Source organism: Podarcis liolepis, assembly GCF_965112155.1.
Source record: "Podarcis liolepis genome assembly, chromosome: 2".
Lineage (NCBI taxonomy): Eukaryota > Metazoa > Chordata > Lepidosauria > Squamata > Lacertidae > Podarcis > Podarcis liolepis.
Genome location: NC_139555.1, coordinates 28,647,714 through 28,660,167, shown reverse-complemented (window position 1 = coordinate 28,660,167; position 12,454 = coordinate 28,647,714). Strand labels below are relative to the sequence as shown.

The window sequence follows — 12,454 nt, the reverse complement described above, 5'->3', positions numbered from 1 at the left end:
GCATCCAACGGAGAAGGGGGGGTGGGCGGAGGAGGGAAGCAACATCTGTTGTTGCCATATGGGACGGCCCCCTCCTTTCCCTTCCCAGGAGCCCCAGCCTGTTCCAATTTGTGGAATGCCTTTGGGTTCGGCGTGCCTCACCCCACCCTAACCCTGGGTTCACCACTCCATTCCTCCTCCTCCCCTTTGGCTCTCAGATGCCTTGTGCACTTCAAAAGCATCTTCACCCAAAGTTAATTGCTGAACTTTCCCAGAAGGAAGCTTGAGTGATTGCGATGGAGAGCATGGCAGGCTCTCTTCTCATTACTAATCAGGCCCAACAGGGCGGGCTGGGGGTGAGCAGGGAGTCAGAGAGAGAGGCTAAAAAGCCATTAGCATTGGAGGCAAAGCACAGCAGCTGGGAGGCTGGGCGGATGACGGTGTGGCAATTTTGCAGCGCTTCAGGCACAAGGCCTCAAACGCAGCGTGCTTCGGTTCTCAGAGGCAGCAACACGGCGTACCACTCTTTCATCCTGTTGCACAATCAGCCCCGGAAGCGAGAGCTTCTGAGGCCCGTTTCGCAACATTTACAGGTGGCACAAAAAGGAGTGCCTGGGTCTGCACCCATGTCCTCCGTCTCAAACACAGCTTCCCACATCTGGTTCGATCCCAACTTGTCCTGTCCCTTGATATTACCGTCAGGGCAAAACCTGAAGCAGGGGCTCGGCAGGGTCAACCACGCAACACAACCCACGTTCTCTGAATGCCCTGGGAATATATGAAGCAATAATGGAGCGCATCTGAAAACATGCAAGGCAGAATTTCCTGTGTGGCCTGCTCTGACCCATCTGGAATGAACCCAAGAGGGCTTCAGAGTTGTGGAAAGGCTCGCCTCCCTGGCACTTCTCTTTTTAGCAACTGAGCACTGAATAAGTTAGCCTATTATGGAAGCTATTCGAGAGCTGATGTGCTAATGTGTGAAAATGCCCTCGTGGAGTGCTTGCACCAGTTTCATAGCCAAATCCATATAAGTGTCTGCAGGGAGTGGTGGCAAGGGGTCATCCAGCTGAACCATAATCCCCAGATTCCATTTTCAAAAAGGAGTAAGATTCTAGGATCTGTAGAGCCTGAGATATGAGGTGAAATGTACAGGCAATGTATTCTTTTCTTTTCTTTTTTTTCCTGAAGAACTAGCTTGCACCTCCCTTTCGGTGTTCTACTATTCCTCACCCCCTGAAACAGGGTTTCCCCCAAAAAATGTTTGAACTACAATTCCCATCATCCTTAGCTAGCAGTGTTCAGGAATGATGGGAATTGTAGTCGAAAAACAGCTGGAGATCCTACTTTGGGGAAACCCTGCGAAACATTGCTGCAGACACCTATGCATACAGACATAGGTTTATTTAGAAGCCCTCTACCTCAGATCACCATGACAGTCGGACCATTGCTATGCAGCCTGCTTGGTTTTAAGAGTCCTGACAGCCAGACAACATCTGGGCACACCTTTCCAGATTTTAAAAGTATATTTTGGTCCTTGTTGCCAGTCCTGTTGCCTGCTACGCAACAGGATGGCTTCACACACAGGGTTTCCCTTCAACCTAAAACCCATCCAGTCTTTAAAAGGATAAGATTAATGTATCATTTCCTCCTTGTCTTTTGGGTCATATTGGGTCATATTTTGTGTTTCATATTGTGGCTTTATCCCATGAAGCGCCCTGAGACCTGCAGGTAGAGGGTGGTATAGAAATTTAATAAATAATAATGATAAACTAAATATTAGAAGGTACTGAAATATTAATACAAAGCTTACGGCACACTAGAAACTCTAGATTAGTTTATATTACGTTGTTCTGATGATAATGATGATGTCTCTGACACTCATTAGCTGAGCTGACGTGGTGACACAGAATGCTCCCAAACATTCCAGCTACTCAGGGCAAAAAGCTGTCCGAATGCTTGCAGTTCAGCTTCTGTGGGAGGACGGAAATTTGTCCTAGAGCCAAGAGCAGATTTGCAGTGCAGGCGAAATAGTGGGAGAGATTCTGAGAAGCATGAGAAGCTTGAGGGGCAAGGACATTGGATGCAAAACAGCTGCAGAATAAGCAATCTGCTGAGAAGCAGGGATCTGAGGGGAAAGCAGGCGACAGAGGCTTCCATAAAGGGGCGAAAGAGAGTAGAAAGAAAGGGAAGGCCAATGGGAAAACACACACACTATACTCTCCCATAATCCTAGAACTCACAGTCACTTGGGGGAAAGAATTGGCAATAGAATTCGCAGCCACAAAGTGTTGCGATGGCCACTAGCTCAGATGCATTATAATCTGAAATATTAAGCCATTTTAGGAGGGCTTTTGCCCCTAACAATACTTAAAATAAAATGCATTAATAAAAAGAAGGCTTTAAAAGAGGATCAGGCGAATTCACGGAGGAGGGAAAGTTTATCCATTTGCCACGAGTCAGGATGGCAAATCGCAGAAACTGCATCTCTGGAAGAACTGAACTGCTGAATATCAGTTGCCGAAGAGTAGCAGGACAGAGTGGAGAGAGGGCTGCTGAGCTCAGTTTCTGCTCTGAGAACAGAGTATTGGACTAGATGGGACTGTGGGCTGATCACAGGGCTATTTTTATTGTTCTTCCTCAAGCTAGTCAGGAGGCTTTTTCGAAAACCCATTTAAACATCGCTTACGACAGTGTCCTCATAAAAAATATGGACTAGAAATTCCATACGACACCATAAAGGCTTCTGAATATCTTAGCTGTAGTGGGGACAGAATGGGAAATGAAGTCCCTTGGAATAACCACAAGAAAAACGGTCCTTGTTTGGCAGCAAACAGGCACATTCTAACAGTGCTGCGGGAAAGCCAGTCCAATATTTTTTTGTCTCTGCTTGGAATGTCTTAGTAGGCTGATAACTTCCTGTCTTGCTTTTTCCTCCAACAGCTTCTTACCAACTTGGTAGGATTCACACACAATGCTGTCCTAAGGAAGTGTGTTGTTGCATACCCCCCAACATTTCTCTGATGAAAATAGGAACACCCTTTTCAATAATAATAATAATAATAATAATAATAATAATAATAATTATTATTATTATTATTATTATTATTATTATTATTATTATTATTTCATTATTTATACCCTGCCACCACTCTGGGCGGCTACTGACATATATAAACATAAAGGTAAAGGTAAAGGGACCCCTGACCATTAGGTCCAGTCTTGACTGACTCTGGGCTTGTGGCGCTCATCTCGCTTTATTGGCCGAGGGAGCCGGCATACAGCTTCCGGGTCATGTGGCCAGCATGACTAAGCCGCTTCTGGCAAACCAGAGTAGAGCACGGAAACGCCGTTTACCTTCCTGCCGGAGCGGTACCTATTTATCTACTTGCACTTTGACGTGCTTTCGGACTGCTAGGTTGGCAGGAGCAGGGACCGAGCAACGGGAGCTCACCCTGTCGTGGGGATTCAAACTGCTGACCTTTTGATCGGCAAGTCCTAGGCTCTGTGGTTTAACCCACAGCGCCACCCGCGTCCCTATATAAACATAATAATATATATATTATATATTAATAAATTAATATAATAATAAATTATATAATTATATAATAGTAATGAATTGTATAATAAATTAATATAATAAAATATATATTTTATATAAACATAATAAAACATTTAACATTTAGAAAAACCCTCCCTGTACAGGACTGCCTTCAATGTCTTCTAAAGGTTGTATGGTTACTTTTCTCTTCGGCTGGGGGGGGGGGTCACATAACTCCATTCCCTCCAAACTTTCTCTGGTGAAAATAGGGACCTTTTAAGGAAAAGTAAGGCATTCCTGGATCAAATCAGAAACCGGGAGAGCTTCTGCAAATCCAGGACTGTTCCTGGAAAACAAGGACACTTGGCAAGTCTGTTGTTGTTGTTGTTGTTGTTGTTGTTGTTGTTGTTGTTGTTCCCCCTCCTTAGCCTTTCCCCACCAGAAAACAGCTCACACATGCAGGGGCACCTCCAACAGGAATTCTTAAACCCTCCGAAATCCTCCGCTGCTGCTGACCTCAGCAGAGCTTCTCAAGGAGAGTCTGGGGGAGAAGGAAAAAAACCCCTCTAAAATTTCAGTTTGGGGGAGGGAGGGCTCACTCGCTATTGGACATCCACCTGCCAACAAGATGAATGCCTAGAGTGAAAAATATCAGCCGTGGGAATGAAATCAATTGTTGGCTGCAAGGGCCGGTCTGGACATGAATCCCAAACTCCTGCAATTGGGCTGCACCAGGCCAAACACAAATCAAGTTGTTTTCCCCAGGAACAGTGTTACAAATTAAAATTCCAAATCCACCTCTATTTCCTAAGCTGTCATGCCCCTTTATATCGCCTTTTTTAAAAAACAAAAACAACGCACGTGGGCCCATGCACAAAAACCCTATTAAGCCAGTTTAAGACAAAAGCACAGTTGTCGGGAGGAAGATTTGTAATCAGTTCACATTTATTAAGTGCTAGACCTCCTGGTGGTTCTCCCCCCCCCTTTCCTATCCTTTCTCTCCCTCCCCCTCTCCCTGCATTTTCATAAAATAGACTGAGACCCAGGGACTCTCCGAGGCCACCTTTTCTAATTAAAATAATTACAACCTCCTAGCATCACTTTGGGGCATATTTATTCACTTTAGCTCTCGGAAGCCAACGAAAAAGAATCTGGAATTTCAAGCAGGACTGGAACAGTTGCTTCTTTCCTAAGCGGGGCTGGATTTTGGCTCCCCTTCCCCACATTACTGAAAAAGAAGTGAGAGAAGAGGGGTGGGGAATATTTATCAAGTTTGCCTTACAAACTATCATGGAGAGAGAACAGGGGAAAGCAGTATGAACTTTTTTTATAACATAGGTATAAGTGGGGTTGTGGCAGATCCAGTGTCAACACATAGCATCCTTGGGCAAAGCCACTTCCGGGCCTGCCCCAGGAGGTGGTGTTGCGGGCATCACGCCCTCCCCCACGTGAGCGGGGGCTGGTCTCAGCCCCCGCGAGAGCAGGGGAATCCCGTCCGGCCACGCCTCCCGGCCAGCCAATCGGCTGGCTGGAGGGGGCGTGGCTTGCCCTATTTAGGGCCGGAGCGGAGGGGGCTCGCCCTCTCTTCTCTGGCTGGCCCCACGTTTCCCCACCCTCCCTCCCTTTAGTTGGGCTTTAGGTAGGTCTGACTTTGCTATGGGCTTCGGCCTGTCGCTGCATGGGGCATGGTAGGAATTTTTCCCAATTGGCAATTTCCAGCCTTTTGGTTTTTCGCCTACCTCGTAGCAACTCGTCACAACTCTTCGGCATTGGCGGTAGGCATTGGTAAGAAGGGGTTAAGAGGATGTGGGGGGGGGGAGGAACGCCATCACCTCCCCCCAGTGAACGAAGGGTGGTCCGTTAAAGGACTCCGGGGGGCGTGGCCCTGTCCGAAGCCTATGGAGGTGTGGGCCAAAGGCACGCCCCAGAGCGGTGACCCGGGGGAGCTCCTAGTCGACATGCCTCGGCGGGAGACTCCCCCGATTAGTGTTAACCCTTCACCGTGTCTCCAGCAAATGGGCTGGAGCCGGATAGTCGTTAGGACCAATGCCTATGCCAATGCCTCTCATTCCTGAATTCAATAAAGTTGTGGCCTAATTCGCCCAATTAACCTTAATTATTGTGTCTCGTGTGTTTATTTATCTTGGTGGGGGGCGGGAACTCGCCACGCAAATGTCCACTATTTGGACGCCAGCCCTGGGCCCCTGTGCTGTGGGGCAAGGGGGTGGGCGTTAAAGGCTTGGAACCTTCCTTTAAATCCACCTCCGACCAACGCTCTCCTTGGAAAGATCATAGCTCAAGGGTAGACCATCTGCTCTGCATGCAGGTCCGACTCACCCATGAGGCGGGGTGAAGCAGCTGCCTCAGGCAGCAGAATGTGGGATTTGAACCCATGAGCCTAAGATTAAGAGTCTCTGCCAAGTGAACTATCCCAGACTTTTACCAGCCCAGGCAGACAGCGGCGCAGTGCTGGATTTACGTAGCGCTGTGGGTTAAACCACACAGCCTGGGACTTGCCGATCAGAAGGTCGGCGGTTCGAATCCCCGCAACGGGGTGAGCTCCCATTGCTCGGTCCCTGCTCCTGCCAACCTAGCAGCTCGAAAGCACGTCAAAGTGCAAAGTAGATAAATAGGCACCGCTCCAGCGGGAAGGTAAACAGCGTTTCCGTGCGCTGCTCTGGTTCTCCAGAAGTGGCTTAGTCATGCTGGCCACATGACTCGGAAGCTGTATGCCGGCTCCCTCAGCCAATAAAGTGAGATTAGCGCCGCAACCCCAGAGTCGGCCACGACTGGACCTAATGGTCAGGGGTCCCTTTACCTTTAAACAAGCTATAGTTCTCTTGCCCCCCCCCCAAATGTAAAGGGAAAAAACCTGGATGTACATTTCCAAAATATAAGATTAAAAAAAAATATTTATACCCCACCCTCCCCGGCCAGAGCTGGGCTCAGGGCAGCTAACACCAGTAAAATTACAATAAAAACGTAATGGGGGGGGTCAATTTAAAATACAGGTTAAAATACAATTTAAAATGCAGCCTCGTTTTAAAAGTAGCCCATAGTTCAAAACCATAAGGGGAGGGAAACATAAGGGTCAGACTGAGTCCAAACCAAAGGCCAGGCGGAACAGCTCCGTCTTGCAGGCCCTGCGGCAATAAAATAAAACCTGCATACAGCAGCAGTGTTTTGTGTTGTATAGGCTCCTAAGATGTAAGGCCTTCTAGCCTGCTCCCTAAACTATCACTGGTTTGCTCATTTCTATATATAGGGTGCCTACATTTAGCATGGAATGGTTGCATGACAATATGTGCAAACGGCTTTAAGGTAAAGGTAAAGGGACCCCTGACCATTAGGTCCAGTCGTGGACGACTCTGGGTTTGTGGTGCTCATCTCGCTTTATTGGCTGAGGGAGCCGGCATACAGCTTCCGAGCCACTGTACAGCTTCCGGGTCATGTGGCCAGCATGGCGAACCAGAGCAGCGCATGGAAACGCCGTTTACCTTCCCGCCAGAGCGGTACCTATTTATCTACTTGCACTTTGACGTGCTTTCAAACTGCTAGGTTGGCAGGAGCAGGGACCGAACAACGGGAGCTCACCCTGTCGCAGGGATTCGAACCGCCAACCTTCTGATCAGCAAGTCCTAGGATCTGTGGTTTAACCCAGGGTGCCACCCGCATCCCATTTTAGATACCTATTAGGGTCCATAAATTACCATATATTCAACACAAAAAACACCAACAATTTGTTGTTGACAAAGGACAGCTGGACATATAAAGGGCCCCATTACCTTCAGTAGCTTAGGGCCTCATCAAACCTAAATCCGGCCCTGCAGTGGCTCCAATGGTCTGGGGCGAAGGGGACTGTAGTCCTGCAACATATGAAGGAGCCACAGGTTAGCCACCGACAGCAGCCACATCTCTGGATCACTGGCACATCTGAACTTAGCACACACTACTCACTAGACTGCTATAGCTTGGTACTGACTTCGGGCCCAGCAGCATATTAAATAGCTATTGCCTGCACCAGGAGAGTTCAGTCAAAGAGTAGCAGAGGGGAAACCACCACAAAGTGCAAATTCCTAAAAGAAATGACTTCATGTCAGCTAATCATCGGACCGTAAGGAAAGTCTGAGAAGAATGCTTGATTCATGATCCTGCGTCCCTGAAACAAAACAAACAAACACCTGTTTGTTACTGTCAGCCTGGATAGCTCAGCTGGCTAGAGCCTGGTGCTTATAATGCCAAGGCTGCAAGTTTGATCAGTCGCATATTCCTGGATTGCAGGGGGTTGGACTAGATGACCCTCGTGGTGCCCTTCCAGCTCTACAATCCTATGATTCAAACAAATAATGTTGTATATCGAATGGATGCCCTTAGAAATGATGGTCGTTCTTCAAACTGACCCGGCTGTAATTTTGAAGGATTCCTTTTTAACCCCAGCTATGCTTTGGTTTTGTGGCTTTGGTTTGTTGTAAGTTTGTACTGCATTTATCACTCTATCCCTTTAAAATGTTCAGGTTTCGGTAGAATTTAGTTGCTGAATTTGCAGAGTGATTGCACACGGCATAAGAGGTGTGTGAGCTGGAACGATCAACACAGAAAGAAAACAGGTGCCGGGATTGCTCTTTTGCTCTCGGTGTGTTTTGCTATATTATTTTTCAAGGGAACCCTTCCCCCCAATTAGTTGTAATTTATTCCTAAAACAAGGTAAGAAACAGCTCAGAAATATTCATAGCTACAGCCGACTAACTCCCAGGCATCTATTTCTGATGACTCTTTGGAAAAGAAGGGATAAAGAATTCTGCCCCCTCTTTTTCAGAGAAGAGAGAATAAGATTCCTCCACCCTTAGAAAAAGATTATATATCAAAACGCATTGGGGATAAAAGAACAAATTCAAGCAGCTGGGTTTTTTTCTGTTTTGGATTCCCCCCCACCTGCCTTTGATCTCCCTGTTGTGTGTATATTTTATCATTATTAATTTTTTATTAAAAAAAAAGAATCCAGGCTTATTTTTTAAAGTTATTTTAAAAACGCAAAAACACACAGCAATCCAAAACATTTTCTGACCAGATGTCAGGGAAATGAACTGATATGTGAATAACCTTTGCAGAATTAGCTGTAGAGAGAAGTGGACCCCAGTTCAGAGTTAAGTGAGAACAGGGTTGAATACACACCATTCACGTAAAGCACATTTTCCTCCCCCTCCTGGGACCCATAGTTTACTCCTCGCAGAACTACAATTCCCAGCACCCATAACAAACTACCAGAGACAAATAAGGCAGAGACAAACAAGGGCAACAGACCAGATGGAAGTGAGCAGACATTTGACTCTGGCTACAGGTTCACAGAAGTAGTAGTTGTTGTTGTTGTTTAGTCGTTTAGTCGTGTTCGACTCTTCGTGACCCATGGACCAGAGTACGCCAGGCACTCCTGTCTTCCACTGCCTCCCGCAGTTTGGTCAGATACAGAAGTAGAACATGGTGCAAAGTACAGGTGAAAAACTCTAGACCTGTTTCCCAGAAGCCCCTTCCCCCTTCCTTCTGCAGGAGCTGAGGAAAAGCTAGAACCATCTAAGATAACTAGATCAGCCTCAGCTATGCCTTCTCTTCCAGGTACAGCAGACACACAACATCCAACCTTTTAAAGATGCTAATGGGAATGAAATGGGCAAATGCCATTCCATGATTTAATTCCCTTTTACATATGTTTAGCTTCCTGTGGTGAATGTATTTTAAATTGAAATGTGACCCATTGTGAGGAACATCCATCCTGCATTCCTCTTTTTTGTGTGTTTTAAAGCTTCCTTTCTTCTTTGAAAAGGCTTCTCACACCTCTTAATAGTCTGGAGTATCTGAAAAACAGGTGAGCTTTTGCCCTGACACATCTGACACAATGAAGGACATTTCAGAGGTATGCATAGAAAATGCTATCAAGTAAGCAGGAGGCAAACTTTTTAAAGTCACTGGGCTATATGAAGTTCAAAGTACTGCATTTAAATCACAATCCAGCAACACCAGCAATGGTAAATGCAACTCAAGGGTCACAGAAGTCAACATGTCTCATCAGCAGGCCTCAGAGGAGCCCCCATCTCCACTATTTAGGGTGCTCCTGCTTCAGTTGTAGACAATACAAACAACATCTACTAACTAAACATCTTCAGCAGATAAGGAAAAATGACTCCAGTCTTCCTCTTGTCCGTAAAACGCCTGACCAAATAAAAATGCAATTTTTATTGTGGCCAGAATTTGAATGGTGGGGTTCTGATAATACTCACTTTGCAGCTTCTCATTCCTCAAACAAGAGGATGTTTACTTGAGATATCTCTGCTAAGGTGTCCCTTGAGCATTGCCCTGGAGGATTATTAAGCTCTTGAGTATTATGCATTCCTTCCTAAAACAAAAGGGGGGAAAAGAAGCCCTCTGTCATTACTTCATTTTGATGTTATTGGCCATCAGGCTGTAGAAGGTAAAGGATTTAAATCTACACAAAAACCTTATTTTGGGGGGCGGGGCAGAGGAGGATTAGATGATCTCATAGTGGTAGCTCCAAAAGTGGCTGAATGAATTGATTTTCTAAATCATGGCTGGGATCCCTCCTGCCCCTTTGCCAGTCTTGGGCCGTGGGCCACACATAGGTGGATGGGCTCCTAGCCCAACAGGGAGAGGCACAGTTTGGGGCCCCCCTGGGTCTGCACCCTTGGTAGGGGCCAACCTAGTCAACCCCCTAGATTCTGCTAGGTAGAAAATTGCTAGTCTCTGGAAAGAACCGGAGTACCCAGCACCCTTAACAAAGTATAGTTCCCAGGTTTCTTTGGGAGAAGTCATGTGCTTTAAATGTACACAGTGTGGATGTGGCTAAAGTTTGCAAGAACCTCCAGACAGCAGCCTTCAGAGCCTTTGTTGTTGTTGTTTAGTTGTTTAGTCGTGTCCGACTCTTTGTGACCCCATGGACCAGAGCACGCCAAGCACTCCTGTCTTCAGCAGCTAAATTCTACCGAAACCTGAACATTTTAAATGGATAGAGTGATAGATGCAGTACAAACTTTGTTGTTGTTGTTGTTTAGTCATTTAGTCCTGTCCGACTCTTCATGACCCCATAGACCAGAGCATGCCAGGCACTCCCGTCTTCCACTGTCTCCCGCAGTTTGGTCAAACTCATGCTGGTAGCTTCGAGAACACTGTCCAGCCATCTCGTCCTCTGTCGTCCCCTTCTCCTTGTGCCCTCCATCTTTCCCAACATCAGGGTCTTTTCCAGGGAGTCTTCTCTTCTCATGAGGTGGCCAAAGTATTGGAGCCTCAGCTTCAGGATCTGTCCTTCCAGTGAGCACTCAGGGCTGATTTCCTTAAGAATGGAGAGGTTTGATCTTCTTGCAGTCCATGGGACTCTCAAGAGTCTCCTCCAGCACCATAATTCAAAAGCATCAATTCTTCGGTGATCAGCCTTCTTTATGGTCCAGCTCTCACTTCCATACATCACTACTGGGAAAACCATAGCTTTAACTATACAGACCTTTGTTGGCAAGGTGATGTCTCTGCTTTTTAAGATGCTGTCTAGGTTTGTCTTTGCTTTCCTCCCAAGAAGCAGGCATCTTTTAATTTCGTGTCTGCTGTCACCATCTGCAGTGATCATGGAGCCCAAGAAAGTAAAATCTCTCACTGCCTCCATTTCTTCCCCTTCTTTTTGCCAGGAGGTGATGGGCCCAGTGGCCATGACCTTAGTTTTTTTGATGTTGAGCTTCAGACCATATTTTGCGCTCTCCTCTTTCACCCTCATTAAAAGGTTCTTTAATTCCTCCTTACTTTCTGCCATCGTTGTGTCATCTGCATATTTGAGGTTGTTGACCGCTACCGCTCTCTGTCAAATCTAGCATCTCCTCACTGCAAGCTGTTAGCACAGGCCTATCACAGGATCCAGGACCAAAAAAAGAAAAGGAAAGGAAAAACCTCTCCTTTCTGCTTCCTAAACAGTTGTCCAACCTTTAATTGAAGGGCTTGTAAATCAAGTGCAAGTTCCATGCTCGTGACATGGTAACAGAGAGATGGAGAGACATCTGGGAGAGACAGTCCTCTGTTATCAGAGAAATCTGGGCGCCTCCACAGGTAGCAGACCCAGCAAGACTAGGCAAGAAGCTGTCACGGTCTGGCTGCTAATAAAGATGGTCAGGGAGGCAGCCTGCCCTCCTGCTTCTCCTATTCTTTCTACCACCTTTTGTGTCTGTGTCAAATGCAGGTTGCCTCTTGCTCAGGTGTGTCTCAGGAGCAACATGGAGGGAGGAGGGGAGATCGAAGAAGTGAAGGGGGAGAATCAGGCACAAATCAGCACAACCCTCCCACCCTATAAATTGTCTCTGGAACTATGTGTTGCCTGAGACCCCCTCAGATGATGTATGGGAAGCACCTGTCATCTGGGAAGCCCAAGGAACAATTGAATGAGACCTGCTCTCTTTTTTTAGACAGGTAAAACCAGTGTTAGAGCAGAAAGCCAAGGGGGGAAAGAGAGCGGAAGTCGGTTCTTCAGGCAAATCTGTCAATGGGTGGAAAGATGACTCTCTGAGGTCAAAGGTTCCAATCTGATCTGAGGTCAATGCCCATGGGGGGGGGAATAGTGACCTGACCCCACTGGACAATGAACCAGAAGGTGGTGGTGGGGTCAGGTCGCCTCCTTGTCCCACGGTTGGTTCTTCTGAGGCCCAGTTCCTTCTGCTTGTCCATCTCCAACTAGTCAGCAGGGATGGAGGAGCCAGATGGCACACCCAAGGGCACCGTGTCAGACCTGAGAGGGGTAGGAGATTCACAGTAAAGTGGAAAGATCTGCTCTGGGGCATAGTCAACAGCAAAAAGCAGCATATGTTCAGAACCAATGGTTGGGGTTGCCTTTTATAACACGTAGTAATGGTTGCAAGGCGTGCTTCCAGATGGGGTTTTATTGTGAGATAGTTG

The 12,454-nt window shown here is 46.8% G+C and overlaps 2 long non-coding RNA genes across 2 annotated transcripts in view; both read right to left on the bottom strand.

Moving 5' to 3' along the window:
• LOC310700694 overlaps positions 1–12,454 on the bottom strand; it is a 109,204-nt gene that overhangs the window by 68,816 nt on the left and 27,934 nt on the right. The window lies entirely within an intron of this gene.
• The window catches only part of LOC310700724, a 62,203-nt gene that overhangs the window by 25,509 nt on the left and 24,240 nt on the right, over positions 1–12,454 (bottom strand). Inside the window, exon 2 of the long non-coding RNA XR_014522760.1 lies at positions 9,790–9,905. This is a non-coding gene — a long non-coding RNA (uncharacterized lncRNA). The remainder of the gene's footprint in view (positions 1–9,789; positions 9,906–12,454) is intronic.